The sequence below is a fragment of the Grus americana genome, chromosome 8 (assembly GCF_028858705.1).
Source record: "Grus americana isolate bGruAme1 chromosome 8, bGruAme1.mat, whole genome shotgun sequence".
In the NCBI taxonomy this organism is placed as follows: Eukaryota; Metazoa; Chordata; class Aves; order Gruiformes; family Gruidae; genus Grus; species Grus americana.
This window is the reverse complement of record NC_072859.1, coordinates 32,574,032-32,601,228: the sequence shown is the minus strand read 5'-3', so window position 1 is coordinate 32,601,228 and position 27,197 is coordinate 32,574,032. Positions and strand designations below refer to the sequence as shown.

At 44.4% G+C, this 27,197-nt stretch overlaps 1 protein-coding gene across 21 annotated transcripts in view; it reads right to left on the bottom strand.

Annotated features, from left to right (window-relative positions):
• Nucleotides 1-27,197, bottom strand: part of NFIA (nuclear factor I A) — a 357,955-nt gene that overhangs the window by 155,841 nt on the left and 174,917 nt on the right. The gene's annotated exons all lie outside the window — the stretch shown is intronic.

Below are 27,197 nucleotides of genomic sequence, written 5' to 3'. Positions count from 1 at the left end.
GAGCACATGTCTCCAAGAGGCACGCCTGCCTCCCCCAGCCTGCAAATGCATCTATCACCGCCGTATTTATTAAAAGCTATAAAGTGAGGGAAAGTCCCCACGTTATCCCGTCCCCGAACTGCTTTCTATTAAACCAGAAGACAATTACGGCAGGCTGCACGCCCTTTACTTTGGATGCACTTAAAGATTTTGCTGGCTGCTACACCAAAACTTCCCATGCTGTGTTTACTGAATCGAATATAATCTTTTTTTTTTTTCTTCCTACCTTAATTTCAATATTTAGAATAGCTTAATTATATCTGATATCTACTAAATGTTAAATTGCTGCCATGGATACTGTACTTGTTTTAGGCTTTGCCCACAACCCAAAATCTAACTAAAGATTAATAGAATGCTGAGATATTTTTGGCTGCGAGTGAAATTTAATGAATAAACATTTAAATAAATTACCCCAATAATGAAACAATATGCCATTAATGCCCAAGTTATGCTGAATGCTTCACTTCTCTTACAATCCATGCAAATACTCGGGGAGAAGAAATTAGACTGGTGAACTACATTAAACAAAATCCTTCCTAAACCACACCCATAAACCAGTGTCTCTACAGTATCGGGAACAAAAACTGTGGCTTGTCAGTCAAAGTGTCTAACTATGGCATATGGGTAAAGGTTTCAGTCTGCTATCTCCAGACTCATCTTATGGCCCGGGTTCAACGCTACCGAACCGCTCTCTAGACAAAAGACCAACTCATTGAAAATGGGTGCTGCGAGCTGTCTGGTCAGCGCGACCGCGCAGCCTGCGTCTGGATGCACACGAACTACTGGCATGGGGGAAATGCAATGCGCTTTGGAGGGTTTTAGAGTTTCCTAAGAGCTGAAAAAGAAGCAGCCTGAAGGTTAAAGCTGGCTAGTCAGAATGGCATACTTGGCTGCATATATAGCCAGGTGGCCTGGGCATATTGGCAAACAACTGGCAAACTGCCCAATACATATGGCTTAGATTGCTTTGCTCTTCCCATGAAGCCTTCTTAGACTCTTGAGCAAGCATTCATTTTAGAGCAAAACGCATCCAAGTGTTAAATAAAATCTTCCCCCAAATATACTGCATGTAACCTTTTCCTTTAAATAATAGAGATAACTCTATTGAAATAAACTAATTATATTTTTTCATGAATTCTTACATAAAAGTGACATCCCCCCCCTGCCTTTCTCTAAGTGGATCTGCCCTTACTTTTGTTAACTCCTGAAGTACCAAATACACCATTTTTTCCACATGTACTCCTTTTGACGGGTCAGTACTCATTACACCATTTAAGCTCTTAGCGCACCGTAACTTGCATTTGCGCTGAGAAGTCGGGTGCGCTGGAGAGGCACGTTAGCAGTGTCCACCGCGCAGAAGCGATGGCAGATGTTCAGGGCTTCTCCCAGCTTTGCGGTTACTCTGCGGTTTAGGCAGATAGACGCCTTTATTAAATGTTAAATGACATTTTATTCTTGAAAAGTGCTTTCTCTTAAAAACTTCAAGTCAAGTCCCAATAGAAATTTAAAAATTCAGAAAATTCAAGTGAAGCACTTGACACGTACTCCAGAGCAAGTAGATGTTTAAGCATCAATCCTACAGCGCAAGTCCTTGTGCTAAGGCTAGTGTAAATACTGCATTAAACATTCACAACAGCTTTGGGGAAAGGGCTAAACTTATTTAAACAATTAACACATGCCCAACTCTAAGCTGGTGCTTACATGCCACTGACTCTAAGCAGAGGTTGTGACAAAGGTAAATTCTTCTAAATTAAAAGCAATGGGACTTCTGTTGAAAGCTTGGTAAATGCCTAAGTGTTTTGCTGAACTGAAGCCTTAGTTAATGAGGACTAAGAAATAATTCTCCTCCGTTCTACAAACGATGTGCTTGCTCACCCTCATCCCACTGAAACCCCATTTCTGTTTCGCAGACAGGACACTGGAGGTTCAAGTGCTGTGAGCTAAATTAAGACAATAAGCAAAGTTTCATTTTAATGGACCCTTAACTACAGTTCTTCAGTGGTTAAAAAATGTCCAAAAAGAGAAAGCCAAAAACTTTTCCACAAGCTGTTTAAGAGCTAAGAGCGAGTTACCATTCCTGTGTCACCCACAGGTAATTCTGTCATCCCTAATGAATATAAACCTTGATAGTAATATGTTTTAATTAAAATCGAGGCCTTGTTAACATTTTAAAGGCAAGTATGTCACCTGCTAGTAAAAGTAAGTTCTAATAACGCAGGCTTTGCAATCCTCATCTCTGAAAGCACAAATACAGACAGCAGGCAGGGGTTCAGAGCTGACTTCAGCCCCCGTCTCCAGACACTACCTCTGTTCAATCATTTAATCTCCTTGTCATTTTGGTTTTTCGACAGGGCTCCTTTTCCTCTATTCTTTGCTTGTTTTGTATATTTGAAGTATGAAATCATCAGGTCAAGGAGTAATTTACTTATATAGATTCTTATTTATATAATGTCTACATACAAGGAGGACCTGACCTTCACCAGAACCCCTATAAGCCATCATAATATAAATAGCGTACATTATTTACTTAACTTCCTTGCTTCAGTTTCTTTAAGGGGGGAATAATATTTACAGGGATGTTGTGAGGATTAGCTCATTACTTCAAGAGCCTTGAAGATGAAACATGCAATGTAAATGAGAAATATCAAGTATCAGCGACACTGATGAAATTATCATCACCATTGTTAAGAGTGGTGTTCGAGAGTAAAATCGGGAGAGAAACGTGTCTTTCTGCAAAAGCACGTTGCCATAGGCCGAAACACGATGACCTTGGCGCCATCTTTTCCTTCACCTTCCTCATCCCCCTCCTCACTGGCAACGAGCATCATTTTGAGCTTTATTAGAACGTCTCCACGCCAAGTTGGACATGCTCCAGGCAGAGCCGTCCTCGGCCAAGGGCAACATGTGAAGTGCTCTCAGACAACTCGGATGGCCTGGATGGGGGAAGAGAGAGGGCGGAACAAACAAATTGGGGATGGCTGTTTGTCCTGCGCAGACTTCGTCACCCGAGCACTTGACAATTATGAATTTCTCTTGACGGCGTGAACTGGAGGCTCTGATGACAGCAGCAAAGGGGAAATTTGTGCCTTGAATTCCCTGCTGCAGCGAGCTATTAATATGGATTGTACGTACCACTGCAATTTGTACCGGAGCTGCAACACAGCTCCTAACCGTTAAGATGGACCAACGCTAATCTGTTCTTCTTGTACCTTTATCACTTGGGTAGGAAAGATCAAAAGCAACCCAAACACTAGGGATATTGAAATTCCGCATCCAGATCTGACTACATTTGGCAAAAGATCTGTGGGCCAGATCTTCCCTGAATTTAGCAGTGCTGCTTCATTTAATGATTCAGACCTCGTTACTGGGGCAAATCAGACCTCTGAATGCCCCTACCACCGAGTCTGAGCTGGCTGAAATCTGACGATGATGCACTTGAACGCTGCGCCGTGAATGTGCTTCCAGCGCGTAGTGCGAGACAGAGGGAGACTGCTGAGCTTTGCAAGGCAAATGAAAGAAAGCCTTTAAGGACAGAGTAGAGTTACCAGTCCTTAGGCGTAACCCAGGTCCGCTGAATCAAATCAGCGCTTCAGACTAAAATTTCCTTTTTACCTGGGGAATTGTAACAAACTGGCAAACCAAAGTGAAATGGGAAGGGGGCAACGCCGTACGAATCTGAATGACAGAGTTGTTCCAACCTGAGCGCAGGCGCTGCCCGCACCTCGGCCCCCTGTTCCGGGAACACCGATACGCTGCATCGTGCCAAGCCCGCGAGCCGCCCGGCACAGCGCTACGAAATCAGACCACCGAGGGTTTTGTCTACCTGGCAAACGGCACAGAGAGACTCGGGCAGGGTCTGCCGGAGCTTGTTTTGGTAGCGGGAGCGATCCCAGTGTGCAGCTTCCCTTCCCTGCACGGCAGAGGCACACACGAGAGCTGCGGGTGATCTCATTTCCAGTAGTGAAGTGAAGTAAGTGCGTAAGTATGCAGGATTGGGGCCCTGGAAACCATGAAGAAACTGGGTTTCTCTTTTTATTGCAGACAACTGCAGTGCCTGTGGACTGTTGCAGCAATGCTTCTTTTCCCCAGAGGAGGACCTGGTCCTGGGATTTTAAATTTTCTTTACATAGAAATGACTTTGTAAGAAACTTTTCATTAAAAATAAAGACTTGGGGAAAAAAAGAAAGGTTAAAAATATTGCCTAGCTAAGTAAATGCACAGATTTAAAGCATATGGATAAAAATGAGTGTTACAATAAACACAAAGCATGTTTTTTAAAAGAATTTTGCAAAAAGATAAACTTTTTCTAACTGTATTTTGATTAAAGTTTTGAAGCTGTTTATTGTAAGTAATTGCTTTTCCTCAAGGAAAAACAGATGTATAGATGCAGGAGTTTTTGTTTCTTCTTCTCCTTTGTGTGAAAGTACGCATGAAAAGTGTTTCTATAAAAGAAATACAAGAGCTGGAATAGTTTATGTCATTGTAAAGATAATAATAAATTAGTGCTTACTCTGCCTGTAAAAGTGTAAGAGACAGTTTCTCCTGTCCGTCCTCATGCAGCCAAACTTTCTGAATTCCCCAAGATTTAACATGTAGAAAATTACAGAGAGTAAGACTTGCCCTGCGAGCCTCAGAAGGTTGGTGTCTGCTTGTGGGTTTTTAATTTTGCACTTCTTCTTTAAAAAAACATATTAAAAATCTTTTAAAATACACATACCGAGGTCCAGGTTTGAAATATTCTTTGTCCCTATCAATGCTGGTCTTTACGTTTTTCAAAAACTTATCTGGCTCCTACTGAAACCAGCAGCGCCTCTGGCCCTCGGCTGCGGCAGAATCCGGCCCCTGCGCTCATCCACCTTTTTCTCCGAGACAAAAGGTTGTAAAGGAGGCCAAAAGCTCTACGCTTTGATACCGTTCCCAAACATATGGGAACGCACGACTTCATGAAACTGCATTTAACAGATGTTTAAAGAAAGACAACTAACAGATCCAGAATGTAGTAATGAGGAAAAAAAGACAATGTACATAAATTCAGCTGCATGTCTCTTTATAGCGCTACCAATGCCCCGGAGACAAAATGCAAATGAGTCTACTTATTTGCAATATGACACTCTCCATTTTATATTTAATATTTTAGGTCATTACTAAAACTGATTTTCTTTCGAAGTGATTTCTTCTGGCACCTAAATGGAGGGAGATTTACAGAGTCTGCAGCGTATTGTACTTTGTCAGTTCTGAGAGTCGGGAAAAAACCCTCAACTATCAATTTCAGATTTCAAAAGTAAGTGAGGAGGCCCCGCGCAGGCTCCACACGCAACCCCGGTGCCAGCCGAGCGTCCTGGAAACATCTTTCTTTTTTAATTTTGCAACTTCCGAGCCCCGAATTTGAGTTGTAGATAGTTTTAGAGCCCAAAGACCAACTGTTCGGTTTAGCAAACCAACAATGTCTGCTCATTTTGTCCCAATCTTTTCAGCTTAAATATTCACAATGTGCCATTATTACTGAATCATTATCTGCCTTTAGCTCTGACAACAGCATCATAAGGGCTATGAAAGGCTCCTTTCTTCTCATGATTAGTCTCTAAAACATTTCCTCATCTTACAGTGCTTTGCAGCTTCCCAGAATGCACCGCTCAATTACAGTGCTGAAATTAACTGTATGCCACTCTTATTTATTGATAAAAGAATAATCAAGTGCTCCAGCCCATAGCCTGCTTTGGCCACAGGTTTTATATCAAGTTTCAAGTAATGCGTTTTTTAACTCTTTGAATCCTCTTATAAATGGGTGGCATTGTCTGCGGCGCGGTGACAACATTGTGCCGCTCGCTGTGGCGCGCAAGATAAAGCACCCTTCATTTGTGTGGGGTAATCTTGTTGAAAATAGTCGTGTACGGCTGACACTTTAAAAATTAATCTTGAAAAGGAAGAGTTTGTTTGTTTTTTTTATCACTGAGACTGATTAGGCTGCAAAGAAATCAGATGTAAATAAAACCGAGATACAGAACTTGCTAAACTTCCGTCTGGAAGTTGCACACGAACGTTAAAAGACGCTGCCGTACGTGCTGCCGAGTGAGATTATTTTAGGCGGAGAGGATAATTGGAAGGCTTCTTACATCCACCTCCGTGGGGTGTTCCGTGTCTGCGGACCGTATTAATTGCTCAGGAACGGAATGCGGAGCTTTGGCTCTCCTACGCGGGCCATTTGGAAACGTGACATTAAATTGTGATTTAGCAGATAACACGCACAAAGCAAACTGCCCCAGAAACAATGGGCTCGCTTCTCCGGAGGCTGGCGCTGAAATTCCGATCGACTTCAAAGGGAGCGGACTTGGGCTTCAAGTTCCTATCGCTTCTACCGAAGCAAAAAGATTTTCTATCCAATACCAAAGAATAACATGTAATTGGGCCAGAGCTTGGTCCAGTGCAAGAATGAAAATAAAAACACTTTCTAAACCTCAAAGATACTTGCTAAGCCATGTATACATTAATCATTTATACCACATGATTATTGTTCATTATTTGGGCAATAACAAATGGAAGGGTGTGGGGGTTAGTGTGGGTTTTAACAAACCACATTCTATTTAAGCAAAGCCAACTATTAAAGAAAGACCTAACTTGCCAAACCAAGATAAATATATGCCATTATTATGATCACATAAAAGCTACTACACTCGGCATTACAATTTCTCTTATAATTGGTACTATTATAATTAAATGAATGCATATGTTTACAGTTCTTCTTTGAATGGTAAAGTGATTTAGCAATGATGGTGTCTCTAATTTCTTTTAACTGTACTGGCAAACTTCACTTAAACAGTGGTCTAAATACCACATCGCCACAATAAATTTGTAAAGCATCTAGTAAAGTCTATATATATGTTGTTATTGAGTTTAAATGTTTTAGAATAAAACAGCGAGTCATCCTTCAATATGTCCAGGTAAAAAAAAAAACCCAAACCCAACAACTCCTCAGATGGAATAAGATATGGTAAAATTCCTACATAAAATATATATTTAAAATATGAATATACCAGCAGCCACAAATGCCTACAAGCCTTTTTTGCAAGGCTGATCAAATGTAGAAAATTGGTCCCCAGGAGTATCTGCCCAATTTTAAGTAATACAGTTCAATAAGACATTTGTAAGCTGTCAGCTTACATGAAAAGGTGGCAAGACACAAGATATACGTGTATCTTAAATATTCTAAGCATTTGTTTGCCCTGACGCTCGAGTCATTATTATACACGAGTGTTGGAAAAGTTAACAACAGGCTTTTTCGGATAATCAATTTTTATCTCTATCTATGGCAAGAACATGTATCCATCAGCAGAGCATCCAACAACTCGGGTTACGGAGCGAGACCGAGCCTCGAGTCCCGTGAATTGCCGATGCGTTTCCCATGGCGCGGCATGAGGGCACGTCTCTGGCGTGCTGAATGATCGCGCAGGGGCTTCTCCAACGCCACTGTTACAACGGGACGCACGGTTGGAGTTTCTAACCAGGGCGAGCATCGTCAGCGTTTCCCATAATGGCTGTGGTTGGTAAGGAACTTACCTGGACGAACCGCTTCTGAGTCTCTGCTTTGCGTGGTTTGACCCAACGCACTGTGAACATTTTGGAAAATTTGGTTTGAAATGGGACTGTCCTCTCTCAATTTTATAGTTCCTGTGAGTCGAGCTGGCACACACAACTCTGCAGATGTTTTAGTTTGGGTTTGAGATGCTGACTTGGACACTAAAGTTCTCAGGAAAACCAGAATTTGCTGACCCAGAATGAGAGATGGTTGAAAGACAAAAGAAAAATGAGTGCTGGCTGAAGGGCGGGCTGTACACAAAACAAGGACGGTTTATGGCAGCGTTTCAGCACGCGGGCAAACAGAGCAGGAGAAAAATCTGTTAGGTTTCCCTCCGAACCAGGTGGATATAACCAGCAGCCCTTGTAAAATCTACCGGGGTTTCAGGCCAGTGTGTGTGGGTCATTACTCCAGAGGCTTCAGAGAAGGCTAAAAAATTAGGATTTTTTTTTTTCCCCCAATCTTTCTACTAAGCTCAACCAGTAATTCTATTAAGGAAAATAAGGCAAGCTGTAATGTTTGAGTTTAATAAGCGAAACACAGCAAATATGTGAACAGAACTTCTGACTTAACATTCTTTAACAGATGTTTTATAAAGTACAGATTTAAAAGATTTGCCTGTCTTCTTGTTCTGGCTGTTGCCATATTATATGGCTACATTTTGGGTCCCAGATTTTCCCAGCTGTAACGGTTAAATAGCGAGGGGTATAAGCCTGGATACTGCAGGCAAAATGCCCAAAATTATTCTCTCCCATGGAAAAACACCCCGGTGTAAAGGCGGTGATGAGAAGGTGGAGTTAATCCTTCTGGCAAAGGAATAATCTCCATACTCTTAAAAATGGATATGGTCATTTTAATGCACACTATTTTATGAATGATGCTTTAACTGCGCTGCCAATTAGCAGAGCCTTAAAAATACCTCGCTTATACAGGCCTGATAACTGTCTTTCTTAACCTTTCACTGACCTTTTTTGTTTTTGCCATGCTCATAAACCAGCATATGAACTATCAAAAGAGAACGGCACTGAACATCGATTCAAATGTTATATATTAAAAAAAGGGGGGGAAAATAGCGAATAAAAAGGAAAAAAAAAGAAAAAAAAAAGGAGAAAGGAATGAAACCCAGCTGGTCAGCCAACTTTTAAAAACCATAAGCAGAAAACATGCTCTTCTAATTGGACAGAGAAGACAAGATCTGGAATAGGTGCAATTTTATTACTGCAACAGCGATTCACATAGCCCACGCTCTTTTCAAAGCACGAGCCCTGCGGAGTTTTATCGGACATCTGGAGCGGGGCTCTGGCAAGATGCTGAGGGACTCGGGCTCCCATTGATCTCCGCACTGGCAACAGGCGCTCAGCCTCGCAGAGGCAAGCTCTCTCCATCGGCAACGGATGAAGTATTTTGCTCAAAAGTGTACAGAGAAGGAGATTTTTGCTTTTACCCGAGAGGAATAAGGCGTGTTTCAGATATTTGGTCTCGAGACCCTGAGACTCCACAGAAAAGACAGAAATGAAACGGCTGACAAGAGCAGGCTATGGCAGCCAATCTAAGGCTATTGAGTTTTTCAAACACACCTAAAATAGACTCTGCTAAATTTCATCTAAAACTGTGTGTATTCAAACATATGGCTAAGGGAAGAGATATATGCAAGGCTCATGCACACACAATGTTTAGCATCTACTTTCAAAATATATCTCACAAGAATTTCAGGAGGCCCCAAAATAGCAAATATTATTTGCTTGATTATTAACATCTTCTCCTTTTATACCAGTCAGTTGAAAAGTATGCAATCGCTGGGTATTTTTGGTGGCCTCTCAATCATGTCAAAGATCATAAGACAAGCAGATGGTGTACATCTGGGCTTACCCAGCAGTAAGGAAAATATCTCCAGCACAGGTAGAATGATAAAGATGGGACTAAACATACACCGTTCCTTTCGGACCTGTGGAACGGGATTAGTCCCATGTTTCTATTTACCTGTCTGGAGCAAGATGACCGGGAGAGGTGCAACAGCAAACAGCACTTATCACGTGGAGCAAAAAAGAAGCCTTGCAACATCTCCAACGCAGCCCTTGGCCACGCCACCGGATTAGGCTGCCCCGGCTCATTTGACGCGGAGTCGAGAAGGAAGAAGTTAATGAAAGAGATTTGCAGGGAGGCGATCGGGGTGAGCCTCCCTGGGATTTCAGCGGAGACGTGACGAGGGGCCAAGCCGCCCCACAGCATCAATCACCAGCAGAACGCTGTTTATCTCTGCGGACCCGCATCGATTTGCACCGAGAACCTGCCCTAACCCCTAGAACATTATTTAGGTTTGTTTTGGCCACATGGTCAGAGTTTGTACGAGCAACAAGTTTATGGCCAAAGTCTGCCCTGAAGTGCCGTTTTGCCCACTTGCATAAGAGCAGAAACTCACCCTTGGCTTGGCCTGTCCTCATGCTGCTGAAGATCCGGGTGAGTTTTTAGAGGCAGTCTCAAAACCCAAAAGATTTAGGGTGATTATTAGTAAGGGCCTGTTGTTCTTCTGCTCTGAAGAGGACTTATTTGGATATAAGGGGTGAAATTAGCAGTATTTATTATTCATATAAGATGCAGCTATGTGTGCTGTAGCTCCTAACACCAAACTTTAACCTTTGTTTTCCGTAAAACTGTCTTGAAAGAGACCGATCACCTTCCTGCTTGAGGCGTTCAGACTCTGTCACTAAAAGTCTGAAAAGTTAAAAAAGTGTCACTTTCCATCACTCAGACAGCACTATCATCATACCGCGTGGAAGCCGCTGCTGTAAAGCGCCAGGACGCAACGAACTTTGCACATAGACGCAACTTAGACGCTCTGCAGCTTACAGAGCACTCGCTGCGTTGTACCCAGGATCTAGATGCCATGCATAGTTCGTTTGGTCTTTCTTTTCTTCTCTTCTTTTCTCTCCCCCCCCCCCGCCCCCCCCCAAATACCAAAATATCAGATAGCTGATGACAGGGAAGAAATGTTAACACTGTAGTTTGAAAGTTTTTAACCCTTGCCTTTCATCATCTAACACTTATTCAATCTCATGCCCCTTGCTTCACTGCTTCAAAACCTCCCGTACATACCAAGGCGATGACCACAATGTAAGCTTGTGCACTGACTGATTAGATTTAATTAGATGGATACTTTGTTCCACTGATCTTTCAGCTATAGAAAGTATTGGGTTACTTAACCATATCGGTGAAAACATTGCTTGCGTGTTTGAATGAGATGGATGTGTGACACTGTTCCACATTAAAAAGTGCAATAGTTGGCTAAGTTTTAATGGCTGAAGTGAGATATATAAAGATCTATTTTAATTGAGTTTGTGTCCCTGGAAAATTGTCTCATTTTTCCCATTATACCAGTCAGTTTAGGGAAACGCGGTGTCTCCATGTATGATCCTTGTCCTGCCTATGTTCTTAAGCAATTAGTTACCTTAAACTATTATTTTTTCCCTTTTTTCTAAAAAATCTTGCTTCTTTCCAGTTTTCCAGTGTGTTCTTGCTATTCGCGTCCCACCGCCCGTCCTCGGGGCAGCACCTCACAGCGCAGAGCAGGCTGATGCGTTTTCGTGGGACCGGTTCCAGTGGCAGAGCACCGGTCCATCAATCAGGCGCCGAGCAGCCCGATAGTGCACCGGCACGGAGGGCAGCAGCCTTCGGCTGCAGCAACCAGCGGGGCTCTGGCAAAGCACGAGCAAAGGATCACAACTGAACTCTTTGGCATCGTCGCTTTTCCGCGGTTAAAGTATAATAATTAGTGCAAACCCCGCGCTCTCCGCAAACACAAGGAGCTCTGCTGTTAATAAGAGCAAAGCAAAGCCGACGTACGACCCATTACTTTGAAAAAGTCTATGGGCTAGCTCAGCCTGGCAAAGAAATTCCTCGTACGGCTCTGCTGGCAAACTACTCCACTGTAACTGTACCTTATACAAATAAAAAATGCTTTTGCCAATAAAGTTCATACTAGGTCCCCCAAAGCAACGGGTTGTTTTGACAGAAATGCCTTTAACACTGAGCCTTTTGCCAGAACACAAATGCTGTACACAAAATGACAAATTTAGAAGTAATACATAATGTTATTACTTGAACTAAAGTTTCTGCTGTAGCCATGGTTCAGTTTAAATGCCAATTTGAAAGATTACGCTTATTTTACTTTTTTGGATTTATCTTTTCTACCTTTTATCACATTTTAGTTTATTGTTTGTTCTTCACCCAGACCTTACAACTCGGAACCGAGATGAAGTCTGTTCTCAAACTTTCAGTTTAATTCAATGCTCAGAGCCACGTAGGATACTGCTTTTAAAAAAGCAGCTCCATGTAATTATTACAATCTCGGTGATACCCAGAGCTCAACTCCCCCTGGTCAATAATTAGTGCGATTGTGGCTTAATACAATTTTCTTTTTTTCCCTGAAGCAAATACAATCTTTTTAGATCAATTTGTAGATTGTTACCCTAGAGGGGGACAACAATGTAAACAAACGCTTTTTTTAATACCATATTAACTCATTTAATTTGCACACAGATAAAAGCGTGAAAATATTTCGTTTCGCCGGCGGAGGGACAGCCTCGCACCCAGGCGAGCTCCGCTGCAGCGGCAGATCAGGTCCGGGTCTGGACTCGTGAATAAAAAAAAAAAACCAAAACCCACGTGAAACCTCTGTGCCGAAAATCAAACCCACATGCGGCGTTAGTTATTTACGCACTGAAAGGCCCCAATTCTTCGCTGTAGCGCCGCTACTTTCTGCTTCAGTGGAATTAAGCTGCTTTAACCTGGCAGCCCCGAGGAAAGGGAAGCCCTGCGTGGCATACGGCCACCACCTCCTCCGCTGGCTGGGGGACAGTGGGCACGGAGGGAAGGTCCCAGGGTCCTGGCACGGCCAGGCTGCCAAACCAGCCCTTGGGAAGCGCTGGCAGGGCACAGAGCAGCCTCGTTACAAACTCGTCCCCATCTCGCACAAACTTCTCTATGGTCGGGCCAGCCCGGCCACGCAGGTCCTCTGGGTCCCCGGCCGTCGCCGGTCCCACACTTGGCTGTTTCACAAGTCCAAAGTTCCCCAGGACGGCAGCGCCTGCCAGATCACGTCAGATCTGGAGGAGGTTTCACTCCGCAGAGCCCAGCAGAGGACACAGTAGCTGAACGCTGAAATAAGTTTATGAGGAGGAAAGGGAAGGCGAAAGAAGAGACCGGGAGGAAGGGGGCGAAGCCGAGGATGCCTGGCGTGGGCTCTAATACAAGGAGCGAAACACAACTGTTAACCACAAAGCAATGCATATAAGCCACTTTTTTACCACCAAACTCTCCTTGCTCCTTGTATGTACTAAGCAACTGAGGTTCCTACGCCCCGTTTCAGTCAGGTTACTGCCCTTTTGCACCAGCACGGCGGGGTAAAGGGGACAGAAACCAGGCAAAATTAACTTCGCCTAACCTGAAGGGTCCTGCAGACCACTGCAGAGGAGCCCAGCAGTTGGCTGCGACCCCATCCCCTGCACCCGCCTGTGTGGCGAGGCTATGAACAAAGGCAGCAACATAATGAAAATTCAGTCTTACAAAAACATTGTCTCTGTACGAAGAAGACGGGGCACGATTGTACTTAAAACGCAGTGAGAAATGTTTTGCACTGACACGTTTTCCCATTGGCACTTCCCCTGCTACATACACATTTCTAATGACAGTTCTTAGTCAAATGATTTGGGGGAGTTGGGGGTGAATCGGCTTTTTATCACTCAACATATCAAAGAAAACACCATCGTGACGGACGAGGGAGAAAGGAGGGGACCTCCAAAACCAGACAGGAACTCTGAATACAAGGGACAGCTAAGTGAGATGTATTAACAAGTCAGTGCCGCGAAAATTTAACTTAATTGAAGAGGGATTCATAAGAGTACCATCTGGGAACACCTAAAGAGCCCTTCTGCAGGCTGGAACAAGAGTTTGCAAATGCATCTTTGCCTAGACACCTTGCACATGACAGTACCTTGACTTACAGCGTAGGTGTGCTATAGGAGAATAAATTTGTTTACAACAAAATTGTGGGACTGCCTGCGTACAGATAGTTTTCCATATCCTGTTTGAAAAGTATACTTGGTATTCAATGGCTTTTTTGGGAGACAATATTCATCAGTCAACTGAAGCACACCATTCTGAATCATTAATATCTCTGCAGCCAGCGAACAATTTGCAATCTTGAAGGAGTCTCCCTGCTACAGCCGTGTGCCCGGTCCTCCCCAAAACGTATGGGTCTGTAAGTCATGGGACACCAGTTAGAGCAGGAGAATCATTCCCACATGGCTGTTGGAGACACAATTTCGTCACAGGGATTTTGCTAAAGGAATTTTCAGATCTCGGAAATCAAAGGGGAGGATACGTTGCAAGCACTCACACACTCTTACCAGTGTAACCAGTATCAAACATGGACCACCGACCTCAGAAATCATTTTAACTCTTCAAGACCATTCTGCAGGAGACTGCTGTTATAATTTGCTCCCAGTTTGCAGGGAGGGAAACTGAGGCACGCACGTCCGGGATCAGACTCTCAGCCCCAGTCGCTGTGAGAGGGGCTGCCGGAGCACCCGGAGCCCACCCGCACACGGCCATGCCACATAACACGAGTCCAAGTACTGAAATCCTCCCGGAGCAACGTGCCCAGCACAGCTGCGGCCAAGGCATGATCTAAAGCCAACTTACTGGTGTCCCCAGCCACTGCCTCTACCACAAGGCCACGTTTCCGCTGTGGATTGCACTCAGGCCATTAATCTTTAAAAGAGCAGAATTTGCCACTAATGCAATCGGAAACGACGGCAAGAAAGGCTCCCATTAATGAAAGCCAGCTTAATATAACAACCCACTTCTACATTTCTTATCTGAAAATACCTCCCCTGGAAGCTGTGGATACATTACAGGCTTAAAAAGAATTACTAATGCATTAATTCTTGTCAGATTTGTAGTGTCCTAACCCACAGTTGCTTCACCCACTGACCTGGGTAACATTAGTGAGAACTGTATAATTTAGTAAATGAGAGCCCGACTGTGCATCGTGCACTTGGGCTGTTATTCGGTCCCGGCGTGAGCGAGGGATACCCGCTCAGGCATTGAGATTATCATTAAACAAATTTCTAGGATCTTCGGTCTGAAAATTAAACACTTTTCTTCTTTGCTGTTTTGTGTTTATACTAATGCAGACTTACGTGTCTACTTTTACACAGTAAAAGTAGTCGTTCCTCTTTATCCTGTGTGAATCTGGGTGGGCTAATGTTAAAATGGCAAGTGTGGAGTGGAGCAGAAGTGCAGTTGGGGCTTGGGGATTAAATGCTGACTTTGAGAATACACCGAAAATCATCCTGTGTTGTGGCAAAAAATGATTAAGTGGATATTTGCAAACGCATCGGTTCTCAGGGAGCCAACTGGCTGGGGATGAAGGCAGCTATCATATGCACTCCTGCAGGATCCTGGCGCTGCACACGCGTGTGAGCGGATCGGCCCGACTCAATCTGGGAACCTTTGCTTGCACACGCCGCAGCCCCGGTCCCGAGCACGGCTGTGCTGCTGCCTATTCCCTAAAATAACCGATCTGTGCACGGGAAGACCACGAAAGCCCAACTCCTTCCCCGCCACCAGGCAGAAACGGAGTCTCTTCCATCACAGGAAAGGAGAGAACATCCTGACAAATGCCTGCATTTTGGACGGGTGACAAAGCTGTCATGGGAAAGAGGCGGCAGCTCCCTTCGGAGACGGGAGGTGGGGAGCGGGATCAGGAAACTTCTGAGCTCTTCTGGCAGCCCAGGTCTGGCGCCGGGCCACCAATCCCCCACTCCTTGCAGCAGATCAGGGCTTAAACACAAGCAGATTGACACCGAACGCTCGGTGGCTGCTCTGTGGTTCCTATGAAACAAATTTGGTATTCGGAGACCTGAGCCCGTTGGAAAGGTTGCACAACCCATAGTCACCTCCATAATTAGCACAGCCTGGTTCCTCGGGGGCCGTTTCTGCACAGACCGAGCCCCAGCTCAGCGTGGAAAGTCGCCTCCCCGCCGGCTTCCAGAAGGTCCCTCCAAACGCCCGGAGATGTGCCTCAGGGACACGCCGCAGCACCGACTTACTGCCGCTGGGCTGGCCCAAAGGCGTCCTCCTCAGCCACCCTCACACACACCATCCACCCTCCCTTACACAGAGATCGTACGGGAAAGGGGCTCTGTGTGTATATGGAAGGTTGGGAGGAAATTAAACTGGAACTGGGACAAAGATCTTTTAAAGCACCGTGTTGGCATGCCCCGTTCTTGGGTTCTGTAAATCGTGCCGTGCCGTATGTTAACCTGATAGTCCTCCACGTGCACCTCCCCGCTCCAGGACTCAAACCTTTATCCTGCGGGGAGACGATCAACTTCCAGTGTTCCCAGGTAATTTGTACACTTGAGTTTGGCTCTCCATAAAAATTGTCAGGATTTCATCTTACTTAAGTATCCTCTACTTGGAGCTCCATCAGGTGCCTGGCCTCCCGCCTGCTTTTAGGAGTCTCAATACCAATTGTAACCAGAGAGAAAATGAGAACACCCAAATTCGTTGCCTGTACGGAGGTACGTGCTGCTTACGGCTTGCAGAAGTAGTAATAGATATGCCTGGACAGTAATTTTACCCTGGTTTATTGATTAAAAACCAGACCATTTCTCTTAATTCCTCAAGTTTTTAGTATGTTCCGTAACGGTGCAGTTTGATTTACGACGTTAATGGCATTCCTGTGCAAACACTGGATTTTCATTTTTGTAATATGCATATGAAAAATTTCTAAGAAGAAATACTTTCATAAATGTTAATATTACCAAAGTCACCATTACCACTAAGTAATGAACTTCATATAGATGATTTCATGGGTATTTTGCTCTTAATCGTTTTTAAAACTTCAGCATACTGCCGCTGCTACCGGCCTGATGCACCACTGTCTCACTCCGCTCTTTCACCGTGCAAATTCACAAGTTTTGCTGGTGTAAAACTGGAGTAACACAGCGATGAATCAGGCCCTAACACAAAGAGTACACTGTATACATTTTTATTGTATAATTTATTGTTTTTTCCACTGAGCTGGCTATATTGTTTTATCCATTTGCGTGACAGGATGTCTAGGAAACAGCTGAAAGAATTATTTGCAGTGAATTTAAAACACACTGGATTAGAAACACGCAGGCACAAAAATCTTTGTTAAGCAAATAACAGGGTGCTACCCTTGTGTCAGACTGGGAAACTTAACTCCTTCGTACTGTAAACTGCACATATGATAGGTACAACACCTCTGCCTCTGTAATTGCCTGCGCTGACGTCCCTGACCTGGCTTCACCTCCATCACAGCCAGGCACGCGGTCCAGGCCGGTTCCCCGAGCTTTGCCAGGACACCCGTGGACAGAGAGCAAGCAAACAGCCTTCCTACCCCAAACATGGCTCCAGGCATGGATGGAGCTGTCTTCTCCAGCTGCATCCATCTCTCTCCACCGATGAAAAAACACACGCACGTGACTTGTTGTGACTAAACACCTAACGCTGAGAAAAGCAAAGGAGGATTTCCCTTTCAAACCTGGCGGATAAATCTCATTAAATTAAAGAAAACAATCTGGTAAGAATGAAACCACATTGACAGAACAAGAAGAGATGAGCTTAAAGCCAGGAAAAAGGCAGGGATTTCAGAGGTGGGCTCCAAAAGCCTGATGTCAGGACTGCAAGTGCAGCAGCCCAGTGCAAGCTGGGGGTACAAATAACGTGATTTTCCACCTATCGCTGCACATGCGCAACAAACGAGTCCCCGAGGGTTAGCTGAGGGTGGGGTGGCCTTTCCTTCAGGTTTACAACATTTTGTGAGTTTAAGCAGGACAATGGATATTATTTCTACATCGTTTCTGGAGGTTTATCCTAAGAAAGCAAGCCCTCAAACCAGTCTCAGGCTCTCTCACCGCTTACAGCCGAGACTTGGTGCTTGCATTTCGGATGGGAACATTCCTTACACTCTTAATTAGACCGGGACTTTCATGTACTCAAGTGTCCTGGTCTGGGACACAAGGAACAAAATCCCACCCAAGCTCTTTGCGACTGCACAGCACCCAAACTCTGCGCCCGGAAAAGATCCACCCCAGGAGCGGCTGCTCGGTGGCGGCGAATATATGTATATATTGGAGATACGGAGAAGCCATAAGCCAAGGGTTACAGTGTACTTGTCTCTAAGAAGGTTTCTCCACAGTTAATGCTTAATCAAATTTCGTTTAACCGCTGCAAGTTATTGGCCGGCAATTTTATTTACCGTCGACGTCCATTTTGATCTTGTTAAAAATGAGATCTGTATTTGCGTCACTGAAAAAACATTCAACAATATTGCTTAAGACTTCAATAATCCTTAGGCTTGTTTCCTTTTAACCCAGAAAAGTAAGGTTTTGAAACGGTAACGCCAGCATTTACAAAATCCAGGTTTTGACATCCACTGACTAATTAATCCTCACACATTATTGCCATTTCATGGAAGAGGAAACTGAAACACAGGCAAGTCCCCAACCCCCTGATCAGGTCAAAGGCAAAACTGGGACCGGACTTGATAAAAGCTGATTTCTCCACTAGACACAGCCTCCAATTCTAAGTTCACAGAAGACATTTACGTTTTGTATTTGTATCGAATTAGAGCCGACTTCACAAAGTGTAAGAAAAGTCATCCTAACAGCTACTTAATTTCCTCCATCGCTATTCATAGCAGCCCTGCAAAAAGTCAACAGTGTATTACACAACAGCGTAGGTTTAGTGGCAAGAGTTTTAACAGGCTGGACAGTCAATATACATTGAAAATAAAACATATGCCAGAGTCTGAACTATGGAAATCACAGGAGCCAATGGAGCTGTGTTGTGTTACGCTAGCCAGGAATCTAACTCAATAGCTGGTACAAATATATACTAAATAAAAACCGGCAACGAGCTCTGCTGCATAAATAGCATCTCTCTGCACTGGCATACTACCCACCAGCAATCGGTCGCTGAAAGAGAACTGAAAGCACTCTTTTGGCATTGTCTTGAAAAAATGTGACTGCCCAGAAAAACGAGATCCAACTACATCCCTTTCCTTGCGCAGACAGTCGTGCACAATGTATTAGGGAAGTTCTGGCTGTTTGGGGATTTTTTTTCTTTCGGGTACCTCACCAGTTCTGCAGACAGCTGTGATAGCACCGCAACAAAGACCAAGGGCTGTATGTTAGAGCTCTGCGACTTGTCATGTGAAAATGAAAATGCCATTGGGGGTACCTGCTCTAGAAATGCAATCAAACTGCCAATAGTAGGTAGGGGACCTACCTCATTCCCTACAAATTCTTGTCCAAAATCTGACCTCCAGTCCAAGTGCTGCCTTTGGGCTCCTCATTGGAGCAGGGATACCGCTTTTGGTTCTGTGACGGAGGGACCTAAGCTTGGAAACGAGTACTTCACGTGGTGCCAGACCTTAGAGCAGGTCAGCACTTCACCATCCTTAGCTTCCAAAACATCTTTTTTCCCTCCAAAGGAAATTAGAAGGTTCATTCTTATAAGAATCATAATACACCCTTTAACTAGCTTGCAGCGATTCAGGAGATTGCTCACACAAGCCATGCCTATGTTTAGAAGGTGAACACCCCAGATTCCCCTTGGGGACAGCAGCCATGCAGTTTTTCAAACCACTCTCCCAAGCCACAAAGTCTGCAAACAAGTTCAGATATGGACAACTGATGTCTACCACCAATTTGTCCCAGTTTCTACAAGCTCTGGACCAGACGATTCAACACTACATTTGTATGCCTTACCAGAAGAGAGCTAAAAATGTGGTGGTAAGATTCACCACACTACAAAGAGGTGGGAAAGAAGAAGAAAATAAGGAAATATTTAATAATCAGAAACCATTTCAGCTTCTTTCCCCTCCTCTTCTCAGAAAGACGAGTTGTTCCACAACCATCAGAGCAAACAAAGCTTCGTTTCCTGAGGATTTGCATCGCATGTCTTCATTCCTCCCAGGACAACATCCTGCGCTTCTCCCCCAACTCCTTTGTGATTCATCTTCCCCTTCCCTGCAATTCCTCCCTTCCCGACCTCTGTCCCTCACATCTGGAGGAGCGAGAGGCAGCTTGCGTGTGGCTGCTTCCAAGCTCTGCGCCTGCTGATGGACGTGCCGGACAGACAAAGGTGAGGTTCACCCTGCCGACGTTCCTCCTGGGAGGATATGGATGGGGGCGGGGGTGTCTCTTCCCTGCTCAGCCACCATTTTCAATGGAGGAAAAAAAAAAAAAGTAAGAAACTTGGTGTCTTTGAGAGCTTTTATCTGTCTGTCATACTGGAATGAAATTAGCCAAAGGGATAAATGTTATGTGAGCATTACCTACAGACAGAGGGGAAGTTGTTGCAGAAACCAAGCTAAAATATGAAAGAACTGAGAGGCACAGCTGGGGAAACCGCTTCCACTTCACAAATTATCCCAGTCCCCAAACGATCACCCGCAGTGAGTCCCTGGGTGTGAATTTAGCAGCCCACTGCATGCCCTGTCCCTGCAACCCACCCATACCTGTTTCCTCCAACAAAGGGAAGAGCACACGAGGTTTTCTATGCAAATCCCCTGAAGGATGTTTCCCTGCTCCAGGGGATTCATGTTCATGGCTTAGGGAAAGGGCTACACCTCACAGCTTAGAAATCAAGGTAAAGGGAGCTGCATTCACCCCAGGTACAGAACAGCGAGGGCTGGTCTTCAACACATCCGCAACTTCAAAACGTCTTTCGGTGGCAACCTGACAAGGTTGTGTTTCAACAGGAATATGTTATCTCTCTTTCCAAGGCTGGGCAGGACACTTCCTAACAGACAACTCAACAGGCCCTAACAAGTGATTAAGTTAGGTTTGGGGGGTATTTTTTTTTCCCTTTTCTGTTCCAACATTTAAAGCCCGTACTCCGGAGTCGGCTGAAGCAAAGACCTTGCTCCAGCAGCGCTGATTAGGACAACGCGCTCTCCCAGGTGGAGCTTGCAGGCAACGAGCTGGATGGGAAGGCAGATATCCCTGCAGAAGTAATGGCTTTGCCTGCACCAATGCCAACAGCGCGTTTCTGCTGGAGGAACAGGATCAGCGTGGAAGGAGCCTTTGCCACACAGTGGGCCGAGGATGGTTTATGGGGATGGCAGAATGGATGTGGTTAAAATTTTAATCAGGATGACATGTGTTGTTGACATATGGCAACGCACCACCATCTGGATTCAGAAACAGACCTGGGTTTTCAAGCTGTTGCTGGCCAAAGCCAAGAACATTGCTGAGGTGCTAGGTCAGACTGGCTGGGAAGGGTTCTGCCAGCAATCCCTCTTGACACAGTATTGCTTTCATTAAAGCAGCCTGCCTGCCTACCCATCTGAGGTGAATGAGGGATAAAGTCCATGAAAGGTGGAAGAAACAGCGAGAGAAAAGGTCAAAAAAGGGGTTGAGCTCATGCACCCGCTTTCTGCCCTGTTTCAGCCTCTGCAGTGTCCTCAGGTTACTCAACTGCGGCCACTCATTTTGTGGTCTTGTAGGGTAAGCAACGTCTTTGGCTCTCAGCGGGAGCACTGCAGTTCGGTGCGAGGAGTTTCTGCCTGCCTCCCGGAGCAGCAGGCATCCAGCACAAGAACAAAGCACCTGAGGTTCAACTCGCTTAACCATTTCATTTCCACCACAAGCCAAGCGTACGCTACGTTACCTTCAGCCAAGGGGGAAAGGAAAGGAGAGAGGGAGGAAAATGTAAGCCACGTTTCTGTAGACTGATCTAACAAAGTAACAAAAGCAAACGAAAAAGAAAATTCCAAGACAACTCTTAAAGGCTTAAAATGTCAAAGCAGCTAACATTTTATCCTAGCAGAATTCCTCTGGGATTAGCTTGGCTTTCCAGGCATAATAAAGTGTTTTACAGTTCCTTTATTTTACCCGTCCCATTTCTCTTTTTTATTTGCATAACACTCTCATCAATTAGTGCGTCTCTGTTTGCTCTCAAACAAATCCAGTGCTCGTGGCTAAAACTACAGTGCAAGAGAGACACCCAATACACCTGCACGTCCTGAGCCGCTGCCTCGCTTGCATCTGATATGCCACTCGTTTGGAAGGGTTCGACTCTCGGCTTCACTGACCTGAATGCAAGTTGCAGGCGGGGGGAGAAGGAGGGAGGGCTCAGCATCTCTGAAATTTGGCTCCAAATCATTACGTTGCCATGAATCGTGCCTTAGCCTAACAAAAGCCATGGATTCGGATATACCGGGAAGCATTGCACTGCGTTAACGACTTACTCCGCGGACAGACCAAGGAAGCGACTTGCGAGCCAGCTTGAGATCAACAGCAGAAATTCCTCTTTCCTTCAGGGAAGCCAGGCTTTCATCCTCTGTCTTCAAAGGGATTACCTATAAAATTCTCAACTACAAGGCTTGTGTAATTTCAGTCTAACTCCAGAGAAATAGTAAAAAATAGTAAAAATTAAATTCTAGGCTTCCCATGTGTGTCTTAATAAAACACCATTCCCCCAATGCTGCTCCCCAAGAAGAAACTGAGACGGCACCATTACCTCCACCTTTCTTTCGTTTTGCTTAATGTTTGAAAACTCCAAACTTTAGAGCACAAGATGATGAATTTATGATACGAGAGGCATCTAAGTGCAAGCCCTAGGAACAGCCACGCAATTAACAGCTAACATATGTGCATATTCCTCCTTTTGCAACACAAGAATACGGCTATATTTTAAAAGTTTAGTTAAGCAGTATGATACAGGACAGATCCCACATAGCACTTTCTATTAGAAATTTAAATATGAATGGGAATTACATCACATTTTATTCTACTTCAAGTTCATTTTTGGAAAGCCACAAACAAGTTGGGAGATTAACATCAGTCATCCCAGACTTCAGACAACACTGCTACAAGCTGGGAAGTATAGATATTAAAATTTATGTTCACCAGTTGCAAAACTATTAGCTAGTTTGGAATGCATATACATATTTTGTGCATATCCACCCTAAAAAGCCATAACGTTACGTTCTGCATGTCAATATAAAATTTGCAATGACTCCCTTTTAGATATTAATTTCAGTGAAATAGTTAGCTCTAGTGCCTGGAGAACGCAATATTAAAAGAAGTATTTTATTTCTCAATCTATGTAAAGAAGAGAACTATTCCCTTGAAAAATGTCCCCTTGATATGTTTCGTAAATAGGTTAATACAATTTGAAATTAAACTTGATTCTGCGGCATGATATTATAACGTCAGAAATGCATTCCAGAGGAGAAGCTAGCATTAATCATCGATTCCAGAATATAGTTACTATTTCACCGTAAAACGGTGATGCCCACAGAGCGTTACACAGCCCACACGAAGAGGAAGATGCTCGCTACACCGAAGAGTCACCACCAATGACTTCACTAAGCCCTGCGAGCACCCTTCACCGCAGGGCGCGAGAGCAGCGCCATCGACTTCCACCACGGCGCTGGATCCCAGCCCTGTAAGACTCACGAATTCTCCGGCCGTGCACACACAGAGTATGAAAACAAACAAAGCATTTTCAAAGGCTCACACAAAAATTTCTCTGACTTAAATGAGGGCTAGTTTTTTTTTTTTAAAAAAAACCCTCTATGTCCTGTCCTTGCACTCTCTTGGATCTTGTTCAAAGCTCAGGAGAGAGGACACCTCTTTGAAAATTTAGAAAGTGATTACGATTCTCTCTTAGTTTTTACTTTACCGATCACAGGTTTACCCTAAAGCTGTGTTTTACTTCTGTTACTTTACAAACATAAAAATCTCAAGGAAAACTGAACTGGATGCATTATTTACTCAGTCACCAGCCCTTAAATATCACTTACCAAGGCATAGCCACCTCACCTTTCTCCTCAGACATCCATACCCCCACTTATCCACTTTCCTCCATTTTAACCTTGTGTCAATGTTTTCTATCTTCTTTTTCCTTTCCCTCGTTCTCTCTGCTTCCCTCTCATTCTTACTACAGTTATTACTTAACCTTCAGGTACCCACTTAAGCAACCCACCAAATAGCAATAATGATCACACAGAGTCAATAATGTGGTACGTAATCACCTTGCCTACTGTGTTAATGTCAGTTATCTTTTGCTAATGTACATGACATACTTTATCTTTGCAGAGTGGCGAGAGCGAATTACTGTTTGTTTGGGATCAGCTATTGTTACTGCACCTGGGCTTTTTTTCAATTCTTAAAGTGGTTTTTTTTCTTTAAAGTGAAAAAGAACACATTAACGCATAAAAAAAATGAGAGAGAAGTAATATAAGATTCTCCTATCGCATCCATGCAAACTTGTCCCTGCAGATGACGGAGTTACACTGGTCCGATGATACTCCTGTGACATCCACACTGTGTAACAGCTTTAACTGTGCCACAGTACTGCCTGGATGCTACCCAGAGACAGGGCACACCACCCATAGCCCTGCAAGTTACTTTTTTCACTCCTTATTTATTGCTTTTTGGGTTGGGGTTTTTTTTTTGTTTGTGAGTTTTGGTTGTTTGGGGTTTTTTGATAGCTTTCTTATTTGTTTAAAGTACCCCAAGCCAGGTCTTTCCTGAAGAAGAGCACAGCACACAAAGCTGGACACTGGACAGAGAGGATACATTGCAAAGCTGGATGTTCCCTGAACCCCGTGTGCCAGAACGGTAACCCAAGGCAAGTTAGGTCTCTGGGTGTAAAGCTGATGTAATTTGTATGAACTTCTAACGCTCTCCTGGCCGTAAAGCCTCAGCTCCAGAGCAGGCGTGCGGAGTCCCAGGTATTTCCCTGCTTGCTGGGGAAAGGGTTTGCTCTGAAAAGCCAGCCCCGGGGCAGCACGGGACCCTCTGCAGTGCTGCGCTTCCCTGCGGAACCAGAGCGGTTCAGTCATTTACACGGGAAGTGTATTCTGCACAGAGAAATGCCCAGAAACATCCTCTTAGCACTTCAGTTCACTTTTATAATACCACAGGTATACCCAGCCAGCTCCATGGAGAGAAACAATCCAAATACGCTGAGGGAAGACTAACTTATTTTACATTTCTGAATCCTGTAATAATATTTGCTCTGAAGGTCTCCTATTCCCTCTACCAGAGACAGAGAGAGAAAGAGAAAGGGAGCGAGTGTGTGGATACATGTACACAGAGAAACACATGCATTTAACATGATGTCAAACCCTTATCTGGCCTTAAAAAACTGGCAGAAGGGTTGACTTCTTTATAGCGTTAGACCATTAAAGCTACAAAACCTCAATTAAAAAACTGCCAGGAGATTTTTTTACTTTGTTCCAGAAGGATATAAAACCAGTTATGAGGAAAAAAAATCTGCTTTTTACATGGAAAGTCCAAACCATAATTACTGCCACACTTAATGTTACTGCGCACCAGGATGACTCTAACTCCCATATCATTATTTTTTATTTACTATTTATTTTGCATTTTCTATTCTGTACTTGATAAGGCATAAAAAATCCAAATTAAATAATATAACATATCATTAATACGGTTTATTTTCCCCAAGGCCACAAACACACCAAACCAGTTTGTTTACCCTTGGTTTATTCTCGCCTGTAAGCAATTCGGAGCTGGGACAATAGGAAAGAGTGGTGCACAGCACAACCGGGATTCAACCCAAAACAGGGGTTCAACCCAAAACGGCACCTTCTGTGGCTACCTGCATCCCTCACATGAAAAATCTAGCAACCGTATTCCTCAAAAGAAAAAAAAAAATTACAGTAAGCTTTTTTAATAAAGTGGCAAGAAGACATCAGCCCTTTATTTCTCTTTGGCAGGTCAAATTTGAGATACAGCACGAGAACCGTGCACGTGTGTTTGCCCTCTTTAGACAGATCTCAAGATGCAATCCCAGCAAGGTCTCAGGTTTAGATCTTGGTGTTTATCTACCGCAGCAGTATCTGTCTTAGGAATACACAGGGTTGATAAGAAGGCTAAATCCAACGGGAGCACTAAGAGGATAGTAATCGGCCTACGCTCCAATGGATTTTGATCCGTTTGAGGGAAAATCAAGCTGCCTCTACGAATGTAGAGACTAGGAAAAAAAACGAGGGTAGAAAACGTTTATGCCCATTAGTTTGTGCTCTACAACAAGGCAATTTTGGAGCCGAAGAATGTTGTTTCCAATTCTTTGCAAGTGCGTCCACCACCGCTTGGCGGGGAATGGGAGCCGAGCCCTGTCCCGCATGGTCCCCCCGGGGAGGGCGCTCTGCCCGCCCGTCTTGCACCGTCCTGCCAGCAAACGCTTCCCCGCCGGGGCTCCCCGTCGGCAGGAAGACCGGGAGATGTTAAGGCACCGCTTTGAAACCAGAAAGTTCTCAATACGTGTGGGCACATGGTGTTGGCTCTGACGCGATGGCCATACTTGTCCTGGCCAGCTTCCAACTCTTGTAATTACATGCTGCTGACCCAACGACCCCTCGCAGTTTCCATAGGCTGTGTTAGTTTTCACTTCCTAGTGCGTTGCTTTGCACTTTCCAAGAGTTGCCATGTGCAGCCCCAGAGACACCTGCGTTTTGCAAATGAAGCTACGGAACGCCGCTTACCTTCTCAGGGAAGCTTAATTAATTTATTACTGTTAAGTTGGTTTGGTGCTAGGAGGTGCTACTACAGTGTAAGATCAGTAACGATCAACCCAGGTAAGGCTGGTTATCTGAGGAGGAAAACCAGTATTTCTACGTAGGTTCTCCTCCTTTCAGAGACACATCATGAAAATAAAGGGTTTTTTCTACTAAGACTTTTTTTGCATGGATTCCAACCCCTCTGATGGCCTCAGTTCAGCGACGTGCAGCTCTGGGCGCTGCCTTTAACGCATGCTCGTTTGTTTTCCGAAGGGAGAGGAATTAAACGAGAGCGGGATGCGTGAGGCGGGTTGGGGATCTGCTGCAGGGAAGACAGGGTTAACCCAGCCCTGAGCACTATGGAGCATGTTTGAAGGAAGTCTCACAAAAGTAATTTTAACTCTCTCCGTCTCGCTCGCTCTCTCCCTCCCTCGCTCTCTCCTCCCCGTCTTCTTCCCCCCTTCGTCTTCCCGGTTGTACATTATTCCTCATTCTTTACATTGCGGTTATATTTATTCCTTGTTCCATTGAAGCAGTATATTAAAAGTGCCAGTTCTGAGCTTCTGCTGTACAAGGGGAAAGAAAGGAAGAAAAAAAAACAAGAAAAAAAAGAAAGGAAAAAAAGTGCTGGTATTCAGTTCCTGTGAGCTCTTGCTCACTTTGAGCACTGTTTCTATTACACAATAATGTGTTATTTTGTTGAATTTTGGCATCCATCTAGCTTGTCTGGTCAGGAGCCAAAAAATTAGAGTGTGTCAGTCCACCAGTTCCTCTGCAGAGAAGCGCTCCCCTCGCCCAGCGCGTGCTCCGCGCTCCTGGCCCCAGGCCAGCAAGGGAAATCCATTTTACATAAAGAACGCACGGAGCTCAAGTGCTCAGAGACTTTTTACCTACTAAAATAACTTTATGGACAAATGCCAGTCTGCGAGACACATGCGGCAGAGAACATTTGGCACCAAAAACAAGGTAAAGCGCTCCGCAGAGGTACCAAAGTTTTTCAGAAACGAG